Raw genomic sequence first — 27,288 nt, 5'->3', positions numbered from 1 at the left:
ACATACACCCAAACGCTGGTCTCAGGCTCTCCTCCTAGGGAATCCAGCCTGAGGGATACAGTTTAGAAAGTTAGATCTAAAGAGACATTTTTTCTCTTAATCACAATATTAATGTCATTCACAATGGCCAGTCTTCTCGCCTGCTTCAGGACCCTGACATCATGTTCTATGAGAGGCTCTAGATCAGTATTCCACATTATGTGGTCTTGGACCATGCACATTAGAGTTATTGGGGTGCTTGCTAAAAAGTGTAGGTTGCCAAGGCTCACCCCAGACCCAAGAAATCAGAATCTCTGTAGGTGGGACTCACAAACCACATTTTCTATATCAGGTTCTTCTCATGAATACTAGCGTTTCAGATCCACTATCAGGAGGCCACGGTTTAACCAGTTCTCCCCACCCTCCGGCAGTAACTGAGAGATACTCTCAAAGCAAGCTAATTTGTCTTCTTACCTTCTGCCTACTGATAAACTCTTCTGAGAGGAAACAGTGTGTGAATTTCCAAGTGGAAATACAGGTGGTCTGTAGAGAGAGAGAGAGAGAAAAAAAAAATGTAACCCAAGCAGACTATTGCTTTGGCTTATGACAAATTACTCCCAAATGTAAATTTTGTTTTATTTCTTTGAAACCGAAAAATGTGATTTGAGATGACAACTCTCTAAACAAATAAGCTGGAGAAGCTATGCTTATTCATCTAAAGTCAATTATTTCCAAGTATTTAATGGACTATGGGAAGAAGGAAAATCTGAAAACATTTTTTCAAAGCACAATGCAGAAAAGATTTACAGTAGCTCATAAAAATCTAAGTTGCCATATTTATTCATCTCACAAAAGTTGTCTGTTGCTTGACAATTATTTACCTAAAGAGTCTCTGATCTCTGAATCCACAGTGAAAACCACCACTCAATGCCCTGTTTTTCCATTCCTCTGACAAGCATGTGACTACCACAGCTGAGCACACATGCCCCAATCAGCAGGACAGTCAAAATTAACCACGTGTAAGTTAGTAACAAGAGCTAAAACAGAGCTCTAATAGCAAACCTGCTGTCCATCATGCCTAGAAGGCATCTCCACCATACTCTGATTCTCTTGACCCATCTTGGTTCGGTGGAGATGCCTTCTAGGGCATGGAGTTTACTGGGAAGCAGTTGATTCAAGCCTAGACTGCTTGGCAAGCATTCTCTTCTCTTCGTTGTTGTTGTTTTGGGTGTGTGTGTGGGTGTGGGTGTGGGTGTGTGCGTGTCACATGTGTGGTCTTAGTTTCTTGGTCCAAGAGAAATAAAGTGGTCTTGATTCCATGCCAAACAGAGCAGTTCCTCACTGGCTGCAATTTCTTAAGGACCATCTCAGCAGGGATCCCAAGATGAATCAGCCACCCCTAGAAAACTCACTCACCCCTAGAAGATGTGTCTAATAATTATCTGGTACTTGGTTAATAGAAAATACAAGAACACACTTCTAATCGAAGTGAAGCACATTTTCAAATCTCAGACACCCAAAAAACTACCTGGTAGGAAGCACGTGGGTCATTCAACTTGTTGTTCTCTCCTGGACGTTAAAAACATGGATTCTGTGATAGCAAATCTAAACACAAAAACTCAAAGAGAAGTCCAAACTTGCAAGTTATGAAAATATATTAAGACCAATATTTTTACAAAGAGATATTCCAAATATAAAGCATTGCAAACAACACTGTTTTGGTTTTTTTTTGAGATACGCGGGCCTCTCACTGTTGTGGCCTCTCCCGTTGCAGAGCACAGGCTCCGGACGCGCAGGCTCAGCAGCCATGGCTCACAGGCCCAGCCGCTCCACGGCATGTGGGATCTTCCTGGACCGGGGCACGAACCTGTGTCCCCTGCACCGTCAGGCGGACTCTCAACCACTGCGCCACCAGGGAAGCCCAATATTCCGTTTCTTGATCTAGACCCTGGCTACACAGGTCTGGCCACTTTGTGAAAATATTTTGAGTTGTATACTTACAATTCATATACTTACAATAGTATTTTATGTTATACGCTATGGACTCAATTGTGTCCCCTCCCCCCAAATTCATATGTTGAAGTCCTAACCCCAAATGTGATGGAACTTAGAGATGGAGTCTTTCAGCAGTGATTAGATTTAGATGAGATCATATGGGTGGGGCCCCCATGATGGGATTAGTGCTCTTATAAGAAAACATAACAGAGAGCTTGGTCTCCCTTTCTCTCTGCCATGTAAGGACATAGTGAGAAGGTGGCTGTCTGCAAGCTAAGAAGAGGGTTCTCAGCAGGAATTGAATGGGTCAACACTTTGATCTTGGACTTCCTAGCCTTCAGAATTATGAGAAATAAATGTCTGTTGTTTAAGCCACCAGTCTATGGTATTTTATTATAGCAGCCTGATCATATTAATATATTATATTCAGTAAAGTTTACTCAGACTAAAACAATAACAAAAAAGCAATGGTAAACATTAGAGAAATAGTCCGTTAAAAACAGAATATACTTGAAAACTGTGATTTCAGTACAGTGTCTTGTGATATTAGTGAGGGATGATTGTTGAGACCTTCTCAAATTCCCAAATTTGCAAATATCCCTTTAGATAAAACAAATCCCCACTGGGATATGGTTCTAGGACAGGACAGGCACTTCCTACATGACAGGTTCTGGACACTAGCCTTGCAGTCTTTGAAACTCAAATATTTGCTTCAGTAAAATGACAAGTGACTTCTTGTTTGGGTCACTCACACACACACACACACACACACACACACACACACACACACACACAGACAATACCACTACTGTCATCTCCACAAATGCCAAGTCTGCCATATAAGGTTTGGGGATATAAAGCAAAGCCAGAGGTATCAAGAATAGATTGGGCAAAACCATAATTCAAAAAGATGCATGCACCCCAATGTTCACTGCAGCACTATTTACAAAAGCCAGGACATGGAAGCAGCCTAAATGTCCATCGACAGAGGAATGGTTAAAGAAGATGTGGTACATATATACAATGGAATATTACTCAGCCATAAAAAGTAATGAAATAATGCCATTTGCAGCAACATGAATGGACCTAGAGATTGTCATACTGAGTGAAGTAAGTCAGACAGATGAAGACAAATACCATATAATATCACTTATATGTGGAATCTAAAAAAAGTATACAAATGAACTTATCTACAAAACAGAAATAGAGTTACAGATATAGAAAACAAAGTTATGGTTACCAGGGGGTAAGGGAGGGAGGATAAATTGGGAGATTGGGACTGACATATATACATTACTATATATAAAATAGATAACTAATAAAGACCTACTGTATACCACAGGGAACTCTACTCAATACTCTGTAGTGGCCTATATGGGAAAAAAATCTAAAAAAGAGTGGATATGTGTATATGTATAACTGATTCACTTTTCTGTACAGCAGAAACTAACACAACATTGAAATCAACTCTACTACAATAAAAAATTTAACAAATAGCTTTCCAATCTTAAAAAAAAAAATAGATTGGGCAGAAAGGGTCATCATGGATCACAAACTCATAGTGGAGTATGAAATACCTTTCCTGAAAAGTTAAAAATTAGATATGTCATCTGTTTCTGGTCAATAGAACTTGGGCTTCTGTAAGAAAATTTCAACCAGTGACACTGGACTCTAGTAATGGGAGTTGACATACAAGGGCTGGGAACTAATTCTTTGTATATCCTAGACTAGATACTCACTATAGGATGATATTTATTTTGGGTGAAAAATACTTTAAAAATGTTGGAGATCATGCAACATAATAAAAGTAACACTTGTGGGCAAAAACTAAAGGTATCAGAGTAGATAGCTACTGGAAGGGCAGCTTGCAAAGTGTTCTGGAGCCCTACTGACTGTCTGGATTGAACCTGGCTCCACCCACTTAGTAGCTCCACCTACTTGGCCTTGGGCAAGTTACTTACCTTTTCATGCCTCAATCTCCTCACCCATACATAGGGTGATAATAATTATCCTCCGTGGGATCATTGTGAGTCAGTGGAGTTAACTCAGTGTGCCTGCCATCTAGTAAACAGTATACATACACCTGGACTGTTACTACAGAACAAGAAATAGCTTTGAGATTCTTAGAGCTAGTAGATAGGACTCAACAAATAGTTTTCCCTTCGTGGCTTAAAGTAGAGGAAAAGAAAGAGGAAAGCAAGGCCAGTTGTGGGTTGGGATTTCAGGAGCCCCCAGAGCACTTTCCTCACTTGCTCAGAGACACCAGAATTGCCTAAACATATTCCACAAATAGAAGGTCTCGAAATAGCAACAGCCCCTTAAAGCAGCTCTTTGAATTTCACCTTATTTACACTACGATGTAAATGATTACTGGCAGGACCCTTGCCAGGCATTCATTTGAAAACTGGAATACAGAGCTCCCCGGGGCACTGGATACTTGAAAAGAGAGTCTCAAGAAACTTGAAACAGAAGAAGAGGCTAGGGAGGTTGAAGGCCAACTTCAGCATTTTTTTTTTCTATAATCAGACTGGACACAGGAAACTATTTCCTTATTTTAAAAAAGAAGACTTAAAGAAATCTTCTGGGTACTACAAGTTCCCCCAAATCATTTCTCCTCCGTTACTTGTGTTTGTCAAGTGACGTGCTTATAAGCTTAAATTACCAGTGATTACATGTGCTTTGCCTGTGTAAATATGAGCTTTGTATTAAACAGTAACAAAGGGCTTCCCTGGTGGTGCAGTGGTTGAGAGTCCGCCTGCCGATGCAGGGGACGCGGGTTCGTGCCCCGGTCCTGGAAGATCCCACATGCCGCCAAGCGACTGGGCGCCTGCGTGTCTGGAGCCTGTGCTCCGCAACGGGAGAGGCCACAACAGTGCGAGGGCCGCATACCACAAAAAAAAAACAAAAAAACAGTAACAAACAAAGCGATAGAAAAATGCGTAGGTGCAATTTTAACTCTCACAAAGATGCAAATCTTTGGAAACATAATATGTGGTTTTATGTACTTTAAGGGTACATAAAAAAGTAGAATGTGATTAAAACAACCACCGTGCTGGATAGCATACATCTCTAGAAATGGTTCTGTGATGAGCTTTTAAGGGTGATATAGTAACTGGCTATAAATGTTGACAGCAAAAGTTAGCAGGCCATCTCTAACAGAACTTCTTAAATTTATGAACAATAAAGGCTTATGGAGTACTTCCTGGAATGGTTTATTCAGGCCAAGAATCTAACTTCACACCGTCCTTGTGGTCTGTGCCTGCCGGAGGCAACAAGCCATTCCAACACATCCTCCGGAGACCCTTTCAAGGTCTGTGGTTCTGCAATAAAGAGATAACTTACAAGAACGGGAATCAGCATGCAGAGAAAATGCCTCCACTGAAACACTCCTTAGAGTCTGGATTACTCCAAATTACCTTCTCCTGGGAACTCAGGACCATTGTTCCTTCTTAATTCAGGAAAAAGTGTATTTGGGTGAAAAATCTTCTACCCTTCCTGATTTCCACAAAGAAAAAAAAAAATCAAACAAGTTCTCTCTATTGAATTAAGCGTGGTTAAAACAGTAGATGGGTAGAAATTATTATGACTATACAGAGCCACATTAAAATAACCAGCAAGATAAGAAAAGGGAGATAGAAAAGGGGCAAAAAAAAGTAAACTAAAGAGATTCCAGGTAAGTAATTCTCATTTTTTAGAATCTTGGCCTGAGGCTTTCCTGTGAATTTTAGATAAAGATATTCAGCCTCTGCAGAAATCTCTAATAAAACAACCAACCCAACAATAATGCATTTTCCTGCTGCGGCAGAAGACTGCGGTTCAATTTTCCAGCATTCATGATCTGTATTTCCGTGCAAGAAAGAGGGCCAAACAAAAAGGATTTTTCCATAAGGCAATTAAGGTATAACATGGATTAGGAGGAAAATAAAATGACTCTTTATCTTCTTCTATGTAAATATTTTTCCTAATATACCACCTGCTGGAAGCCTCTGGCAGAATATGATTGCAAGAACATAATTTCTGTGAAGCAATTTTCTTAATTCTTGAGAAATTCAGTCAAAAGTGGGACAGCTCTTGAGTTATCTAAGACATTATCTCAACTCAAACCACTGCTTTGCCCAACTTTTACCAACCTGCCCCAGAAATCTCCATTTATCAGTTTTTCTGTTTGGTGTGATGAATTCTTTTTGCTTCCTCCTTGAGTCTGAAATCTAATCAGTTAATGAATAACCTTTCCACTTCCAAATCTGGGAGTCATCTTGATTTCCTCACCCTCTCACCTTCATACCAGCCCACCCCAGTGATCACACACACACACACACACACACACACACACACACACACACACACGTTCACAGTGACTAAAATATGCGGTTGAGTGTGACTCTCCCTGTGGACAGTGCCTTTTTCCCTCCTCTACACCCACTCAAATTCCAGACCTTTAAGGCCGAACTCAAATTCATCTTCTCCAGGCAACTTTGCTGGATGAGACCTACTCAAGGCACTTAACACTGAAGTACCAAGGTCAAACCCTGTGCAAACAAATTCCAGGTCTTTGGTTCGGTTCTTTTAACATTGCTTAAAATAGCATGGCTCTTTAGTCTTTGGTTCTTGGTTCTCCCATCCCCAAGCCCTACTTCCACCTGCACCTGCTCTACCCCCACCCTACCCACAACCCCCCTACACACGCACACACACATGCACACAACAGACTATCAAGAGCAGGAATCTGTTTGATTACTTTGTACCCTTTGTCCCTTGCTTTTCCCCCCATCCTTCCTGCATCATCAAAAAATACACTCTTAGGTTTCCCTGGTGGCGCAGTGGTTGAGAATCTGCCTGCCAATGCAGGGGACATGGGTTCGAGCCCTGGTCTGGGAGGATCCCACATGCCACGGAGCAACTAGGCCCGTGAGCCACAACTACTGAGCCTGCGCGTCTGGAGCTTGTGCTCCTCAACAAGAGAGGCCACGATAGTGAGAGGCCCGCGCACCGCGATGAAGAGTGGCCCCAGCTTGCCGCAACTAGAGAAAGGCCCTCACACAGAAACGAAGACCCAACACAGCCAAAAATAAAAATTAATCAATTAATTAATTTAAAAGAATAGTCTTTTTAGTACTATAGTTACTAAACACATAAATACTTGTTCACCATTTTTTTGATAGCCAGACACAAAGGCCACAGAAACTAAACTGCCATTTAAATACCTGACCCAGGAGGCACCCAAATGTCAACACCAGTGGTTTTCTTGAGGGTTGCCTTTGAGGGTGGGAGCTGGAGCAGAAAGAGTTTTAATTAATCTGTATATGAGACGACACAGTGTCTTCACAAAACTCTGCTTGATTTTTCCCATCCCTCACCAGACTATGGGAGACACGAGAAGATGGCGGAAGAGTAAGACGCGGAGATCACCTTCCTCCCCACAGATACATCAGAAATACAGCTACACGTGGAACAGCTCCTACAGAACACCTACTGAACGCTGGCAGAAGACCTCAGACCTCCCAAAAGGCAAGAAACTCCCCACGTACCTGGGTAGGGAAAAAGAAAAGAGAATAAACAGAGACAAAAGGATAGGGACGGGACCTGCACCAGTGGGAGGGAGCTATGAAGGAGGAAGGGTTTCCACCCACTAAAAGCACCTTCGTGGGCGGAGACTGCAGGTGGCTGAGGGGGGAGCTTCGGAGCCACAGAGGAGAGCACAGCAACAGGGCTGCGGAGGGCAAAGTGGAGAGATTCCCGCGCAGAGGATCAGGGCCGACCGTCACTCACCAGACCGAGAGGCTTGTCTGCTCACCCGCCGGGGCGGGCGGGGCTGGGAGCTGAGGCTTGGGCTTCGGTCGGAGCGCCGGGAGAGGACTGGGATTGGCGGCGTGAACACAGCCTGCAGGGGGCTAGTGCGCCACGGCTAGCCGGGAGGGAGTCCGGGGAAAAGTCTGGAGCTGCCGAAGAGGTAAGAGACTTTTTCTTCCCTCTTTGTTTCCTGATGCACGAGGAGAGGGGATTAAGAGCACTGCTTAAAGGAGCTCCAGAGATGGGCGCGAGCCGTGGCTAAAAGCGCGGACCCCAGAGACGGGCATGAGACGCTAAGGCTGCTGCCGCCGCCACCAAGAAGCCTGTGTGCAAGCACAGGTCACTATCCACACCCCTCCCGAGATCCTGTGCAGCCCGCCACGGCCAGGGTCCCGGGATCCAGGGACAACTTCCCCAGGAGAACGCACGGCGTGCTTCAGGCTGGTGCAACGTCACGCCGGCCTCTGCCGCTGCAGGCCCACCCCGCATGCAGTGCTCCTCCCTCCCCCCTGGCCTGAGTGAGCCAGAGCCCCCAAATCAGCGGCTCCTTTAACCCCGTCCTGTCTGAGCGAAGAACAGACACCCTCCAGTGACCTTCACGCAGAGGTGGGGCCACATCCAAAGCTGAACCCCGGGAGCTGTGCAAACATGGAAGAGAAAGGGAAATCTCTCCCAGCAGCCTCAGGCGCAGCAGATTAAATCTCCACAATCAACATGATGTACCTGCATCTGTGCAATACCTGAATAGACAACCAATCATCCCCAATTGAGGAGGTAGACTTTGGGAACAAGACATTTTTTCCCCTTTCCTCTTTTTGTGAGTGTGTATGTGTATGCTTCTGTGTGAGATTTTGTCTGTATAGCTTTGCTTTCACCATTTGTCCTAGGGTTCTGTCCGTCCGTTTTTGTCTTTTTGTTCTTTTTACTTAAAAAATTTTTTTTCTTAATAATTACTTTTTATTTTAATAACTTTATTTTATTTTATCTTATTTTATTTTATCCTCTTTCTTTCTTTCTATTTTCTTTCCCTTTTATTCTGAGCCATATGGATGAAAGGCTCTTCTCCAGCCACGCATCAGGGCTGTGCCACTGAGGTGGGAGAGCCAACTTCAGGACACTGGTCCACAAGAGACTTCCCAGCTCCACGTAATATCAAATGGCGAAAATCTCCCAGAGATCTCCATTTCAACACCAACACCCAACTTCACTCAACAACCAGCAAGCTACAGTGCAGGACACCCTATGCCAAACAACTAGCAAGACAGGAACACAGGTCCACCCATTAGCACAGAGGCTGCCTAAAATCATAATAAGGCCACAGACACCCCAAAACACACCACCGGACGTGGACCTGCCCACCAGAAAGACAAGATCCAGCCTCATCCACCAGAACACAGGCACTAGTCCCCCCCACCAGGAAACCTACACAACCCACTGAAGCAACCTTAGTCACTGGGGACAGACACCAAAAACAACGGGAACTATGAACATGCAGCCTGCAAAAAGGAGACCCAAACAGTAAGATAAGCAAAATGAAAACACAGAAAAACACACAGCAGATGAAGGAGCAAGGTAAAAACCCACCAGACCTAACAAATGAAGAGGAAATAGGCAGTCTACGTGAAAATGAATTCAGAATAATGATAGTAAAGATGATCCAAAATCTTGGAAATAGAATAGAGAAAATGCAAGAAACATTTAACAAGGACCTAGAAGAACTAAAGAGGAAACAAACAATGATGAACAACACAATAAATCAAATTAAAAATACTCCAGAAGGGATCAATAGCAGAATAACTGAGGCAGAAGAACGGATAAGTGACCTGGAAGATAAAATAGTGGAAATAACTACTGCAGAGCAGAATAAAGAAAAAAGAATGAAAAGAACTGAGGACAGTCTCAGAGACCTCTGGGACAACATTAAATGCATCAACATTCGAATTATAGGGGTCCCAGAAGAAAAAGAGAAAAAGAAAGGGACTGAGAAAATATTTGAAGAGATTATAGTTGAAAACGTCCTTAATATAGGAAAGGAAATAGTTAATCAAGTCCAGGAAGCACAGAGTCTCATACAGGATAAATCCAAGGAGAAATATGCCAAGACACATATTAATCAAACTATAAAAAATTAAATACAAAGAAAACATACTAAAAGCTGCAAGGGAAAAACAACAAATAACACACAAGGGAATCCCCATAAGGTTAACAGCTGATCTTTCAGCAGAAACTCTGAAAGCCAGAAGCGACTGGCAGGACATATTTAAAGTGATAAAGGAGAAAAACCTACAACCAAGATTACTCTACCCAGCAAGGATCTCATTCAGATTGATGGAGAAATTAAAACCTTTACAGACAAGCAAAAGCTGAGAGAGTTCAGCACCACCAGACCAGCTTTACAACAAATGCTAAAGGAACTTCTCTAGGCAAGAAGCACAAGAGAAGGAAAAGACCTACAATAACAAACCCAAAACAATTAAGAAAATGGGAATAGGAATATATATATCGATAATTACCTTAAATGTAAATGGACTAAATGCTCCCACCAAAAGAAACAGACTGGCTGAACGGATACAAAAACAAGACTCGTATATATGCTGTCTACAAGAGACCCATTTCAGACCTAGGGACACATACAGACTGAAAGTGAGGGGATGGAAAAAGATATTCCATGCAAATGGATATCAGAAGAAAGCTGGAATAGCAATTCTCATATCAGACAAAATAGACTGTAAAATAAAGACTATTAGAAGAGACAAAGAAGGACACTACATACTGATCAAGGGATTGATCCAAGAAAAAGATATAACAATTGTAAATATTTACGCACCCTACATAGGAGCACCTCAATACATAAGGCAAATACTAACAGCCATAAAAGGGGAAATCAACAGTAACACAATCATAGTAGGGAACTTTAACACCCCACTTTCACCCATGGACAGATCATCCAAAATGAAAATAAATAAGGAAACACAAGCTTTAAATGATACATTAAACAAGATGGACTTAATTGATATTTATAGGACATTCCATCCAAAAACAACAGAATACACATTTTTCTCAAGTGCTCATGGAACATTCTCCAGGATAGATCATATCTTGGGTCACAAATCTAGCCTTGGTAAATTTAGGAAAATTGAAATCGTATCAAGTATCTTTTCTGACCACAACGCTATGAGACTAGATATCAATTACAGGAAAAGATCTGTAAAAAATACAAACACATGGAGGCTAAACAATGCACTACTTAATAACGAAGTAATCACTGAAGAAATCAAAGAGGAAATCCAAAAATACCTAGAAACAAATGACAACGGAGACACAAGGACCCAAAACCTATGGGATGCAGCAAAAGCAGTTCTAAGAGGGAAGTTTATAACAATACATTCCTACCTTAAGAAACAGGAAACATCTCAAACAACCTAGCCTTGCACCTAAATCAATTAGAGAAAGAAGAACAAAAAACCCCCAAAGTTAGCAGAAGGAAAGAAATCATAAAGATCAGATCAGAAATAAATGAAAAAGAAATGAAGGAAATGATAGCAAAGATCAATAAAACTAAAAGCTGCTTCTTTGAGAAGATAAACAAAATTGATAAAACATTAGCCAGACTCATCAAGAAAAAAAGGGAGAAGACTCATATCAATAGAATTAGAAATAAAAAAGGAGAAGTAACAACTGACACTGCAGAAATACAAAGGATCATGAGAGATTACTACAAGCAACTCTATGCCAATAAAATGGACAACCTAGAGAAATGGACAAGTTCTTAGAAATGCACAACCTTCTGAGACTGAACCAGGAGGAAATAGAAAATATGAACAGACCAATCACAAGCACTGAAATTGAAAACTGTGATTAAAAATCTTCCAACAAACAAAAGCCCAGGACCAGATGCCTTCACAGGCGAATTCTATCAAACACTTAGTGAAGAGCTAACACCCATCTTTCTCAAACTCTTCCAAAATATAGCAGAGGGAGGAACACTCCCAAACTCATTCTACGAGGCCACCATCAACCTGATACCAAAACCAGACAAAGATGTCACAAAGAAAGAACACTACAGGCCAATATCACTGATGAACATAGATGCAAAAATCCTCAAAAAATACTAGCAAACAGAATCCAACAGCACATTAATGGGATCATACACCATGATCAAGTGGGGTTTATTCCAGGAATACAAGGATTCTTCAGTATACGCAAATCAATCAATGTGATACACCATATTAACAAATTGAAGGAGAAAAACCATATGATCATCTCAATAGATGCAGAGAAAGCTTTCGACAAAATTCACCACCCATTTATGATAAAAACCCTGCAGAAAGTAGGCTTAGAGGGAACTTTCCTCAACATAATAAAGGCCATATATGACAAACCCACAGCCAACATCGTCCTCAATGGTGAAAAGCTGAAACCATTCCCACTAAGATCAGGAACAAGACAAGGTTGACCACTCTCAACACTCTTATTCAACATAGTTTTGGAAGTTTTAGATACAGCAATCAGAGAAGAAAAAGAAATAAAAGGAATCCAAATCAGAACAGAAGTAAAGCTGTCACTGTTTGCAGATGACATGATACTATACATAGAGAATCCTAAAGATGCTACTGGAAAATTACTAGAGATAATCAATGAATTTGGTAAAGTAGCAGGATTCAAAATTAATGCACAGAAATTTCTGGCATTCTTATACACTAGTAATGAAAAATCTGAAAGTAAAATTAAGAAAACACTCCCATTTACCAATGCAACAAAAAGAATAAAATATCTAGGAATAAACTTACCTAAGGATACAAAGGACCTGTATGCATAAAATTATAAGACACTGATGAAAGAAATTAAAGATGATACAAATAGATGGAGAGGTATACCATGTTCTTGGATTGGAAGAATCAACATTGTGAAAATGACTCTACTACCCAAAGCAATCTACAGATTCAATGCAATCCCTATCAAACTATCACTGGCATTTTTCACAGAACTAGAACTAAAAATTTCACAATTTGTATGGAAACACAAAAGACCCCGAATAGCCAAAGCAATCTTGAGAACAAAAAAATGGAGCTGGAGGAATCAGGCTCCCTGACTTCAGACTATACTACAAAGCTAAAGTAATCAGGACAGTATGGTACTGGCACAAAAACAGAAATATAGATCAATGGAACAGGATAGAAAGCCCAGAGATAAACCCATGCACATATGGTCACCTTATCTTTGATAAAGGAGGCAAGAATATACAGTGGAGAAAAGACAGCCTCTTCAATAAGAGGAAAACAGGCAGAACACTCTATGACATAATTCACAGCAAGATCCTTTTTGATCCACCTCCCGGAGAAATGGAAATAAAAACAAAAACAAATGGGACCTAATGACACTTCAAAGCTTTTGCACAGCAAAGGAAACCATAAACAAGACCAAAAGACAACCCTCAGAATGGGAGAAAATATTTGCAAATGAAGCAACTGACAAAGGATTAATCTCCAAAATTTATAAGCAGCTCGTGCAACTCAATAACAAAAAAACAAACAACCCAATGCAAAATTGGGCAGGAGACCTAAATAGACATTTCTCCAAAGAAGATATACAGATTGCCAACAAACACATGAAAGAATACTTAACATCATTAATCATTAGAGAAATGCAAATCAAAACTACAATGCGATATCATCTCACACCGGTCAGAATGGCCATCATTAAAAAATCTAGAAACAATAAATGCTGGAGAGGGTGTGGAGAAAAGGGAACACTCTTGCACTGTTGGTGGGAATGTAAATTGATACAGCCACTATGGAGAACAGTATGGAGGTTCCTTAAAAAACTAAAAATAGAACTACCATACGACCCAACAATCCCACTACTGGGCATATACCCTGAGTAAACCATAATTCAAAAAGAGTCGTGTACCACAATGTTCATTGCAGCACTATTTACAATAGCCAGGACATGGAAGCAACCTAAGTGTCCATCAACAGATGAATGGATAAAGAAGATGTGGCACATATATACAATGGAATATTACTCAGCCATAAAAAGAAATGAAATTGAGTTATTTGTAGTGAGGTGGATGGAGCTAGAGTCTGTCTTACAGAGTGAAGTCAGAAAGAGAAAAACAAACACTGTATGCTAACACATATATATGAAATCTAAGAAAAAAAAAAAAGGTCATGAAGAACCTAGAGTAAGACAGGAATAAAGACACAGACCTACTAGAGCATGGACTTGAGGATATGGGGAGGGGGAAGGGTAAGCTGTGACAAAGTGAGAGAGTGGCATGGATATATATACACTACCAAATGTAAAATAGATAGCTAGTGGGAAGTAGCTGCATAGCACAGGGAGATCAGCTAGGTGGTTTGTGACCACCTTGAGGGGTGGGATAGGGAGGGTGGGAGGGAGGGAGACGCAAGAGGGAAGAGATATGGGAACATATGTATATGTATAACTGATTCACTTTGTTATAAAGCAGAAACTAACACAGCACTGTAAAGCAATTACACTCCAATAAAGATATTAAAAAAAAAAACAGACTATGAGAATCCCAGCTCCCTGACTCATCAGCCTGGAGACATATCCTTCTTCCGGGCTGCCCCTCCATTCCAGGCCAGTTTCTTCTCTGCAAACACCACAGAGGTAATGGCTGAAATGCTTTAGAGCATCCCAATCATAGCATTTATCCCACTGTCATGTGATTAATTAAGGTTGCCAGAGTTAGCGAATTAAAGTACAGAATGTCAGTTAAATTTAAATTTCAGATAACTAGGAAGTCATTTTTTAGTATAAGTGTGTCCCAAATTTTCTATGAGAATACTTCAACTTTAAAAATGATTTGTTGTATATCTGAAATTCAAATTTACCTGAGCATCCCGTGTTTTATCTGGCAACCTGCCCAAAATAAACTGGGACCATCTCTGGTGCCACCCCCCTCAACCCATGCTGTGTACCTAGTGGGCACCTCATAAATGTTTTCTGGATGGATACACACTGAAAGGTAAACTTTCACATTAGTGTAAATGAACAGGACTCTATGGGGCCTTTTCAGGACAGATCCCTCCCCCATATCCTCTGCTGTAGCTCCTCTCTGAATTACCCAGATAATAGTATCTCATGCATATTTCCTGAATTTTTCAAATGCTAAAAACCACCACCAAATGGAAGAAATTAACTACTTGATGATCATGAGCCCCCAGACCTTTGGGCACCTCAGGATAATGTTAACTGCCCTGTTACCTCACCATCAACCAATCAGAGAATTGTGCATGAGCTAATCACATATCCTGTGACACCCACCCCCCCCTCCCTGACCTGGCCTTTAAAAATGCTTTGCTGAAGAAACCCTTCAGGGCGTCTGGGGTTTTGGGGGGCATGAGCCACCGGTTCTCCTTGCATGGCCCTGCAATAAACCTTTCTCTGCTCCAAACACCGACGTTTCAGTATTATTTGGCCTCACTGTGCATCGGGCACGTGAACTTGAGTTTGGTAAGAATAGGGAGGACAAAAATGGTAAATGTTCATCTTTTAGTCCAAACAACATGGCTAGATCATGTAAAAAGAAGGAAGATATTGTTCAGAAAGTGTAAATGAGAACACCTTCACGTTGAATAGCATACACAAGTGATTCTCTCAAACAGCCTTACAAAAACACCATAACCAATGGTCAAGTTCAGAGGCAAGGCCACTGTCAGGAGTACAGTTGCCCAAACAGGTCACTTTCCAAAAGGCAAAGCTTCACGTCTGCATTTTCCCCAAGGCTGCCTTACCTTCCTGCCACCCCAAAACGTATCCTACAAGTCATATTTCTCAAAAAAGGTAAGAAACAAGAAAATCTACCACCGTGGAGTTAGAAAGAGATAAGAGAAATAAGCTGTCTAGATTCCAGCTTAGCAATGGAGAAAGGAATTAAGGACCCAATATGTTTCATAGGTGGAAAGATGAATACAGAGGATAAAAGAAAATAGGAAAGTTTCTTTAGGGCTGAAGTAAAACAGACAGTAAAATATTCAAGGCTACAGAGAAGATCAGCAAAGCACTTCTCCATGCTGACAATACATTTTTATAGAATTGCAGGTCAAAGGTTCCTTCACGAGGACTTCTTTATTAATTCTTCATATCCCCAAACCCTGTTAGTCAACCTGTCCCCCTAACAATGCATCTTTTGTCTTGCTGCTCAACAAAACTACTCTTAAAATCCAAATGCTATATGCAAATAAGTTGAAAAGAAACAGGCTTTGGAAAGCAGAAAGAATGAACCTATACAACTCATGACTCAGAACATCGTTAAAACATTGCTCACTTCCCTTAAAAAAAAAAAGTTGTATTACACATATCTAGAAAGGAATACCAGCTCACACGAGAAAGAGTGCAGCTTGTATACTAGCTCTGCCCCTTAGTAGCTCTGAATTCTTGAACAAGTTATTTTGCCTCTCTGGCCTTGTCTTTTTTTTTTTAATGAAATATAGTTGATTTAGAATGTTGTATTAGTTTTAGGTGTACAGCAAAGTGATTCACTTATACATATATTGTTTTTCAGATTCTTTTCCCTTATAGGTTATTACAAGATACTGAGTATAGTTCTCTGTGCTATACACAGTAGGTCCTTGTTGGTTATCTATTTCATATATAGTAACATGCATATGTTAATCCCAAACTGGCCTTGTCTTTAATATGAAGGTATGATACTTACTATACGGAGTGGACATCAGTTAACATCTATAGGACACCCAGCACAGTGCTCGGGACATATCTGTTTCCTTATTCATTCATATAGAGTACATCGCTATCATCGTCACCATCATCATCATCATCATCATGATCACCGTCACCATTGTTAATTCCAGTTACCGATTGCCAACTTACACGCGAATGGCCTTACACACATCCATTATCAAGCAGGGCAGATCTAGGATTCTAGTCCCCATTCTGTGATTTGGAAAGCCCTGTTCTGTTTACTACACCACACTGTCCTTAAGAATAAAAATTCTGTCACGTAAATCCCTTTACTTCAGTACTGTCTGTACTTTGAAGAGTCAGAAGATTTATTGATATTTAATAGCAGGAAAACTGAGGGCTTCAGAAGTGTGAGAATGAACCACACCCTTCCATGAAAATCTGGTGAAAATTTCGGATTCTTCTGTACTTCAGGGAGTAAGAACAAGAGAGAGCATTGCTGGAGTCTAGGATCCTCCTGACAGAAATAATTCTGGGGGTGGTGAGGACAATTCTGGAGGTGGTGAGGGCAGGTTCGAGAGAGAAAAGGCACCTGCTGTGGATGATTAGGACCCAAGGGAAGAAATCAAACACTCCTCCCCTGGCAGCTGGAAGTCAATTATCAAGGCTGACCATGGATGAGAATTTGAAATATTGTTTACAAAAATTAAAGAAGAAATACCTCTGGAGTTCAGGTCTTTTCAAATCAATGTATTTTGTTTCTTTGAAACCAAATGCTTCAGAATCTCAAAAATGGCATACCCAATTTACCCCTCAGATGTGCTCACACAGGTGCACAAAAATGTTTAGACAAGGAAATTCATTACAGTATTTTTCCTAAAAGCAAAGAATTGGAAAGGACCCAAATGTCCACCAATTGAAAACTAGTTAAAGTACTGTTCATCTGGTACAGCAAAATCTTCTGCAGTGACGAAAAAGAGTAAAGTAGATGTATGTGTGCTGATCTAGACAAGTTCTAGAGTTCACGATAGTAACTGTGTAGGAATTAAGGAAAGGGTTCCTCTTCCTGGCAGCCCCAGGCTCCTGCCAGAGAACACCGTTTATTGAATCTCCGCCCCCCACCCTCCCCTTAGCAAAGTGCCTTGTACACAATTATACATGGTAGCTCTTTCAAGATGTATTAAGGGGAGAAATGGAAGGTTTGATTCCTTCCCATACCCACCTTTAGCTGTAAAGGTGCCACTTTACAGCTAAACTAGTTGAAAGAGTTGTCTATAGGCACTGCCTGCACTTTTCTACCCTCCCGTTTTCTCCTCAGGTCACTCTAATTTGCACCACAGTCCTTGGCAGAGCACAGCAACTTCATGCGAACAGGGACCCATCTGTTTCGTTCACTATTGTAGCTCCAGTGGTCTCAACAGTGCCTAACACACAATAGTCTCTCAATGGGTATTTGTTAAAGAAATGATAACTGTAATGGAATATTAACCACCCATTTAAATGAAGATATTTATGGAGGGTAAATATCCATATTTGATAACATGAGTGTGCGTTTCAAACAGCATAGACATAAATGCTGAGTATATACTTTTATGCATAAAATACTTCTGCAAGAACACTTAAGAAATTGCTAACAATTGTTGCCTCTGGGGAGAAGAAATGAGCGCTGTGGGTGGAGGATGATGTTTCACTGTATTTTTCTCTGGTACCTTTTTTTTTTTTTTACCATATGCATGTAACTTTCTCAATTGGAAAAAAAAAAAGAGGAAAGTTCTATTCTTTTTTAATGTCATGCCCAGAGACTGTGAGGGAAAGGGTCATGGCCGCTGCTGCTATGCTACACATCCTCCCACACATCTGGACCCCCTAGCAGCCCATATGTGGTGTCCTGGTCTAGTTCAGCCTGTGTGGCTGCCATTTATCTGTGTGCAGTGCAGATTTTTTAAAGTATATTTTTGGCTTTATACATTCCTCAGCTATGACAACTCTTCAAATCATTTGCACTAAGTGTGTCTCATTTTAGCCCAATACCCAGCCTGATCCAAGCCAACCATAAACTCTTTTGTCACTTCTGCCAACCGAGGTGGGAAAATAACACACCTACAGCAATGTGTGCAGCAGCCTGAAAATTCCTGCAACAGTAGGTTTCGGGGTAGAGTTTATAGGCTGCATTTGGCATCCTCTTTCCGCACATAGGATAAACTACTCGGAAGGATGCTGAGAAAAGCCATGATCCCAAGAGCTCTGGTTAAGAACTGGATCATTTACTAGCAGTGTGATCCTGGACCAGTTCCATACACACTCTTAGCCTCAGTTTTCTCATCTGAACATTGGGAATAATCATACTTCCTGTAGAGGATTAGTGTGATAGTTAAATAAGATAATGTATGTGCCTCACATAGTTACCACCCAATAAATATACGTTTGTTGTTGTGACCACTGTCTTGAGGTAAAGTGGTTGTTGTCTGGTTAGAAGATGAGACTGAAATTATTACAATGATAGGTAACAATAAACCCATTATCACCTGAACAATTAATCTGTACTCCTCAAATGTGATCTTATCCAGTACATTACCTTCAATAAGTACAATAGTATTTGCTGTTTGAGCCTGAAAGTAAGGCACATTGAAATACTAAGCCATGTCCTTTATGTTGTTGCTTAGATTTCATTTTTGTTTAATGATATACACTACCATTATTAGAGATTGGCAGAATGGAAAAAAAAAAACAGACAAAAAGAAAGCACTCATCATGTATAATCCCACTCCAGAGAACCAGTGTTAACATTTTAGCATATTTCCTTCCAGTCTTTTTTCCATGCATTGTAAAAGCTGAGATCATGTGAAATATGTTATTCTCTATCCTTTTTCCTATTTAGGCTTTTATCAAAACATTTCCTAATATTATTGAAAACCCTCCATAAATATCTTCATTTAAATGGGTGGTTAATATTCCATTACAGTTATCATTTCTTTAACAAATACCCATTGAGAGACTATTGTGTGTTAGGCACTGTTGAGACCACTGGAGCTACAATAGTGAACGAAACAGATGGGTCCCTGTTCGCATGAAGTTGCTGTGCTCTGCCAAGGACTGTGGTGCAAATTAGAGTGACCTGAGGAGAAAACGGGAGGGTAGAAAAGTGCAGGCAGTGCCTATAGACAACTCTTTCAACTAGTTTAGCTGTAAAGTGGCAGTAGCTGGAGGGAGAGATGGGACGGATGCTGTACATTATTTTATTTCATTATTGCACTAGTGTGGAAATACAAATATGCATCTTATATGAGCTCTTGGACATTTGTTAATACTTTGAAAAGACTACTTAATAAAAGTTGCTAATGTAGTTCCTAAACTGCTTTTGGTGAGTTTATTTTGGTTCTCATGGGTATCTGCAATAATTTCATGGTCTTTCAAATGGCATCAACAGAGAGTTGGGTTTAAGGGCCACAGCACTGATACTAAGGGCCACAGCACTGATACCAAGTCCTAAGGCAGAATTCTTTGGCTGTCATGTTATCACCTCGCAAAAACCATCCATCTCACTTTAAGAAGGGATTTGATAGAAATCATCTCTGCCCTGGATCCATACAAATCTTTTTTGTTGTTGTTTTTAAGGCAGGGAAGGGGGAGGAAGGAGTATTGGTCTTATAGGTTTTATACTAGAAATGTTTTATGGTTCCTTCCCATACCCTCTTCTATGGGAAATCATCTGCCCACAGCCCTTTTAAGGAATGGTGGCCATGCTTTGTAACACACGGCCCTACCACTGCTTCCCCACCCGCACGTCACACATACACACACACACTGACCACACCTGACAGAAATCAGGGTGGACTCTGACCCAACAGCAGTGACCAACGACCTATGAACCTGAATGGCTCAACTTGAAATTTAGATTTCTTTGTTAATTTTCTTTTGGGAACTGGAGTGACAGGGCAAATAGCAGTGAGGGCAGAAACGGAAGTAGTACCAGAACTGAAGAAGCATTAGTTATCCAAACCACAATAAGCTGGAATTCTGGAAGACTAAAAAGAAGTTGACCTAATAGAGAAATGAACACAGAGAGATATTCATAGAGAAGTAGAGACACTGTGAGATTAATTCCTGATCTTCCAAAACACTCCCTGATTGAGACAACTGAAAGAGCAGCTAATTTTTTTTTAATTTCTTTAAATGAGCTGGCATAAAATAAAGTTTTCTGTGGATCCCCAAAATGCAATCAGAGCAGGGACCCTGGTTGGTAAGTGAATACCAAAGTTGGCTTTCACCCTGAAAGTTTCTGCTGAACCCTGGAGCATTTGAGCTTCTGCAGTGAGCTAGGGACCCACCTAAGGTGGGCAATCTGATTGAAGACCCCTCACATAATGTTGGAACCCCAGAGGGCCACACCTTCAGTGCACATATAGATGAGTGAGAAATAAACCCCATTCTACAGAAAGTGGCAGCAAGGATGACGTCTCTCTGGATCTTGGTGCTGAGTGGATAGTTAAGTGTTCATAGCCCTAAGCCAGTCCTCACATGGCTTGCAGTCCAGATTCCTACTTGCCATGTAGTCTGAAAAGCTTCAAACAGAGGCTGCAATTCCTAGGGTGCCTGGGCTGGTAGTCCCAACTTCAACTTTCATCTCAAAGGATTCTCACAGTTTCAGAAAAATCTGCCGCTCTCAGGCAAAAGTCACAAAACACACAAAGAGGCACCACAAGACACAAAGGCCATGCAGCTCTTGAATAGGAACTGCCTTCACTCTGCACTTTCTGTCCTTGGATAACCAAGAGATTCTCTTAAATGCCGCCATAAAGTTTTCTTTTATTTGATCGAATTTTACACTTTGTTCTTTAAAAAAAAAAAATCACAACTCCCTTGTTACCAGTTTTTGTCCCTAAACAGAGCACTGACCTCATGGATTTTAAGGTCAGCAGTCGGGAGGGCTCTGCTGCCTCTCCTGCCATTTTGTTTACTGTTCCTGCATTGGTCTCTAAACCGCATCCTGCAGACTCACTCCTTTGTCATCACCAAGCGCCAAGGATCGCATGCATCTCTCTTTGGTATCTATTTGAATGACATACTGGATGAACAAGAGAGGCTTACTGTGTCCAAGTGGGACTGGATTGCAGAAGAAATGTGTTAGAAAAACTCTTGTGGGAAATATAGCTTATGCTAATCAAACACAATTTGGACGATAGTAAATGCCTGGGAATTAAGCAAAGTGAAACCAAAGAAGCAAAGGGATGACCACCTAATTCCCCACAAGGGTTGAACACAAGAAATAGCTAGTCTTATCATTTTAGACACAATAGGAAATAATCCACAGCTGAGCCTGGTCTATGCAGATAAATCTTTCACAGAAAGGTGAATAAAACAACTGTTAGCCAACTTTTAAAAACGTAGTAGGGGGGTTTCCCTGGTGGCGCAGTGGTTAAGAATCCACCTGCCAATGCAGGGGACACGGGTTCAACCCCTGGTCCGGGAAGATCCCACATGCCGCGGAGCAACAAAGCCCGTGCGCCACAACCACTGAGCCCGTGCTCTAGAGTCCACGAGCCACAACTACTGAGCCTGCGTGCCACAACTACTGGAGCCCGTGCACTTAGAGCCTGTGCTCCGCAACAAGAGAAGCCACTGCAATGAGAAGCCCGCGCACCGCAACGAAGAGTAGCCCCCACTCGCTGCAACTAGAGAAAGCTGGGCGCAGCAACAAAGACCCAATGCAGCCAAAGATAAAATTAGTTAATTAAATAATTTTTTTTAAAAAACGTAATAGGGCACTATTACACAAGACAGCATTTTGTAAACCTGTGGTCTTCTTCTGGGAATGATCACACTGTTTCAAATCCCCAGGCCTAGAGATGGGCGTAAAAATGTCTTGGGTTCTCCAGAGAACTCTACATTGGCTGGCTGCCAGCTGCTGCCAAGACTGCCTTTTTTGAAATTCTTAGCAGTGCTTCTGTTTGTAGTCCCACTAAACAAGCAAACTACCTGGTTGTTGACAAAACTCTGATGGCAAGACAGAAGGGCGTGGCAGGGAGACAGAAAGCAACGCAACTCCTGACCTTCCTCTTGGTCTGAATTAACTGTCTTTGGTTAATACAATTAATCACGGGGAAGGAAGATACGCTCGCAAGCTAAAGCCTTTGCCTTCTGCTTCTTCTCTTTACTCTGTGAGCCGCTATTTTGAGACTAACTGGACTTTTATCTGGGACACCCAGTTGTGTGACCCTTCTTTGCTCTGCAGTGAGCAAACCCAGGCACCATGATTTCCTGCTGAAGGCCACGTACACAGTGATATCTGAAAACAGTTCATCATCAGGCATTAAGGAAGGTAGAAGAGCCTTCTGTTTCCTCCTTCCTGGTTTGGAAAGCCACTTTTGATTTCAGATTAAGTGGCAATTTAGGGTCCAGGAGTAGTAGTTCTGTCAAAACAGTAGATTAGGTATTCATCAGTTGCAGATGAGCTTGGGCAAAACTGATGTGATCTGTACTACACGGAAGCATTTGGGATACTGGGGCATTTAGGCTACAAAGGAGTTATGTATTTCAGTTGATATCTCAGCAAAAGACTTTTTCTTCTCCCTTCTCAACTTGCTTCATTTGAAAAGACCTAGCTTTCTCTAGATTTGAGAAACCAGCACTCCTTAAAGGATCTTATCTGTAGTACCATGATTCCTGATCTTGTTTCTAGAACTCTAAAAGAAGAGGAAATATATCTGTCTGTAAACTCATAAATGTATTTACACACACAAATATACACTAAGAAAAGGTGTACTTTTAAAGGAATGTTGCTTGGAGTTTAGCCTTGGTAACCTCTGATTCCGCCAGCTAGCCCACTAATTTAAATCACCAACTATTTATTAAACATGTATATGTTCAAGGCATTATGCTGTACCAATTGAGACAAATGTCAACTAAAGGGAGGGATCTAAAACTAGTTGAATTTCATGAATTTCATCACTGAGGACCTCAAACCAAAACATCGTCATTTTTTTAAATTCGTGAATTCTTACTTAGCCGAATAGAAGGCTTCCTATGTAATCCTTATCAGAGAATATGCTTAATGCCCCTGTTCATCACTAATAAGCTATTCCTGCTGGAAAACAGAATGTCATTTCTCACCATTATCATCAACAACAACAAACTCCTGCAGGTGCAAGGCATCATAGTGGCAAAATCCAAATATACAAGAAGGGCTGGGGGAGGGTCTGAATAAGGAGGGGCAGCACAGGGCTTCCCTGCGGTGTTGGCCTTGCTCTGTATCCTGCCTGTCACAGGCGGTACAAGAATCTATGCATCCCCCAACATGACCAAGTTTTGGGTCAACAGTGCGAGAGATGAGGGAAAGATGTGTCTCATCTTAGAAAGTTACAGAAGTATTATCAAAGTAGTCCATTAAAAACAGTCATATGACAGTGACTTATCAACATTCAACCAACCTCATGAACAAAGTCTTCCATTTAGTTTAGCATAGAAAACTTTCGTTTTGGATTCTCATTTAAAAATTTATACTAGACATTAAACGCAAAATAGAATATGATTCAGAGAGATTTATTGTACATCCTGGTTACATGTGAGAAATTCAATATTTATTTATTCACTAATTCTTACTGTGAATAAAGAACTTCATGAGTAAAAAAAGAATCTATGTATATGTACAGACTCATAGAACTGTAACCAATAACAAGTGAAAGGTACAGTATGTCCTATTTTTGAATGTTTATTTTTAATGCATAAGAGGAATGCAGAGGCAGATTTACCATGCAGCTGATGAAGCTTAACCTTCAGGGCCCCTGTCTAGTGCAGCCCCTTCCAAGGCTTCGTACCTATTCTGTACTCTTTTTCATTAAGAGGGATTCACCCTTTGGAGGTAATCTAAAGTAATTAGACTTATTTCCATAAGTCAAATATCAGGAAATGTAAATAGCAGTATGAGGCAGCAATGCGGAATGCTAGGAATTCAGAAGAAGAGTGATGACTGTGGACTGGGGAGCGTGGAGGGATGTGGGTTGGGTCTTTGTAATAGAGTCTGACTCCATCTTTGATGTATGACAGCTGAGAGCTTACAAGCCCCATCACTTCCAGATCCCTTCTGCCCCACATCTGGGCAAGCTGATGAGAAAGTTGGATTGCTCCCTCCTTTGGTGCTGCCCGTAAGTTGAAACCACACAAGCCCTGGCCCACGTGGGATCCCTTATCCTATCCCAACCCCACTCCCTAATCACAGTAAAAGCAGAGTCAGTCTTGCTCCCCATAGAAAGTTCCAGTGTATGAGTAATAAACCTTTACATACCTCTCGGTGCATGCATGACATCATCAGTCTTGACATCCAAACCGTATTTCAGGTGGGAACCAAATATTGGATGATGGGTCCATCCTGTTCTGCTTCTACAAGATAACCAAAAATAGTCTTGAAAATCTATGTAATTTATATGCACAAAGAAGAAAAGAAGGGCATTTCAGGGACATAAAATTGCTTACTGGAGGTGGAAACGTGAAAACTGTGATTGCAGGACAGTAATTGAAACCAAAAGTTGTCATAGATGAGTCAGAAGGGTGGTGATAAAACTGGAGTGGCAGGGAGGGGTCATTGAACAGGTTAAGAAATATGGATTTTATTTTTGTACCTCAAGAAACTACCAAAGGCTGGGAGGAGCTTCAAGATGGCGGAAGAGTAAGACGCGGAGATCACCTTCCTCCCCACAGATACATCAGAAATACATCTACATGTGGAACAACTCCTACAGAACACCTACTGAACGCTGGCAGAAGACCTCAGACCTCCCAAAAGGCAAGAAACTCCCCCATGTACCTGGGTAGGGAAAAAGAAAAAATAAACAATGACAAAAGAATAGTGACGGGACCTGCACTAGTGGGAGGGAGCTGTGAAGGAGGAAGGGTTTCCACACACTAGAAGCCCCTTCGTGGGCGGAAACCATGGGTCGCGGAGGGGGGAGCTTCGAAGCCACAGAGGAGAGTACAGCACCAGGGCTGCGGAGGGCAAAGCGGAGAGATTCCCGCACACAGGATCGGTGCCGACCAGCACTCACCAGCCTGAGAGGCTTGTCTGCTCCCCCGCCGGGGCGGGCGGGACTGGGAGCTGAGGCTCGGGCTTCGGTCGGAGCGCAGGGAGAGGACTGGGGTTGGCAGCGTGAACACAGCCTGAAGGGGTTAGTGCGCCATGGCTGGCCGGGAGGGACTCGGGGGAAGAGTCTGGAGCTGCCGAAGAGGCAAGAGACTTTTTCTTCCCTCTTTGCTTCCTGGTGCGCGAGGAGAGGGGATTAAGAGCGCTGCTTAAAGGAGCTCCAGAGAAGGGTGCGAGCTGCGGCTAAAACGTGTACCCCGGAGACGGGCATGAGACGCTAAGGATGCTGCTGCCGCCACCAGGAAGCCTCTGTGCGAGCACAGGTCACTCTCCACACCTCCTCTCCCGGGAGCCTGTGCAGCCCGCCACGGCCAGGGTCCCAGGATCCAGGGACAACTTCCCCGGGAGAACGCACGGCGCGCCTCAGGCTGGTGCAACGTCATGCCTGCCTCTGCCGCCGCAGGCCCGCCCCACACTCCGTGCCCCTCCCTCCCCCCGGCCTGAGTGAGCCAGAGCCCCCGAATCAGATGCTCCTTTAACCCCGTCTTGTCTGAGCGAAGAACAGACGCCCTCCAGCGACCTACACGCAGAGGCGGGGCCAAATCCAAAGCTGAACCCCGAAGCTGTGCGAACAAAGAAGAGAAAGGGAAATCTCTCCCAACAGCCTCAGAAGCAGCGGATTAAAGCTCCACAATCAACTTGATGTACCTGCATCTGTGGAATACCTGAATAGACAACGAGTCATCCCAAATAGAGGAGGTAGACTTTGAAAGCAAGATAGATTATTTTTTCCCCTTTTCCTCTTTTCTGTGAGTGTTTATGTGTATGCTTCTGTGTGAGATTTTGTCTGTACAGCTTTGCTTTCACCATTTGTCCTAGAGTTCTGTCTGTCCGTTTTTGTTTTTGTTTTTTAATTTTTTTAAATTTTTTTCTTAATAATTACGTTTTATTTTAATTATTTTATTTTATTTTCTCCTCTTTCTTTCTTTCTATTTTTTTTCCCTTTTATTCTGAGCCGTGTGGATGAAAGGCTCTTGGTGCTCCAGCCAGGCATCAGGGCTGTGCCTCTGAGGTGGGAGAGCCAACTTCAGGACACTGGTCCACAAGAGACCTCCCAGCTCCATGTAACATCAAACGGCAAAAATCTCCCGGAGATCTCCATCTCAACACCAAGACCCAGCTCCACTCAACGACCAGCAAGCTACAGTGCAGGACACCCTATGCCAAACAACTAGCAAGACAGGAATACAACCCCATCCATTAGCAGAGAGGCTGCCTAAAATCATAATAAGGCCACAGACACCCCAAAACACACCACCAGACGTGGACCTGCCCACCAGAAAGACAAGATCCAGCCTCATCCACCATAACACAGGCACTAGTCCCCTCCACCAGGAAGCCTACACAACCCACTGAACCAACCTTAGCCACTGCGGACAGACACCAAAAACAATGGAAACTACGAACATGCAGCCTGCAAAAAGGAGACCCCAAACACAGTAAGTTAAGCAAAATGAGAAGACAGAGAAACACACAGCAGACGAAGGAGCAAGGCAAATACCTACCAGACCTAACAAATGAAGAGGAAATAGGCAGTCTACGTGAAAAAGAATTCAGAATAATGATAGTAAAGATAATCCAATATCTTGGAAATAGAATGGAAAAAATGAAAGAAATATTTAACAAGGACCTAGAAGAACTAAAGAGGAAACAAGCAATGATGAACTACACAATAAATCAAATTAAAAATACTCTAGAAGGGATCAATAGCAGAATAACTG

General features: G+C 41.9%; 1 long non-coding RNA gene across 1 annotated transcript in view; it reads right to left on the bottom strand.

Moving 5' to 3' along the window:
- LOC109549003 (uncharacterized) overlaps window positions 1-24,811 on the bottom strand; it is a 102,713-nt gene extending 77,902 nt beyond the window's left edge. The window contains exons 1-2 of the long non-coding RNA XR_002175149.3: window positions 24,716-24,811; window positions 454-522 (exon numbers count right to left, since the gene is read on the bottom strand). This is a non-coding gene — a long non-coding RNA (uncharacterized lncRNA). The remainder of the gene's footprint in view (window positions 1-453; window positions 523-24,715) is intronic.
- Window positions 24,812-27,288: the final 2,477 nt, after the last annotated feature.

This window comes from Tursiops truncatus, chromosome 12, assembly GCF_011762595.2.
Source record: "Tursiops truncatus isolate mTurTru1 chromosome 12, mTurTru1.mat.Y, whole genome shotgun sequence".
In the NCBI taxonomy this organism is placed as follows: Eukaryota; Metazoa; Chordata; class Mammalia; order Artiodactyla; family Delphinidae; genus Tursiops; species Tursiops truncatus.
The sequence above is the reverse complement of the archived record's forward strand: the minus strand, read 5'-3'. Positions and strand labels throughout refer to the sequence as shown.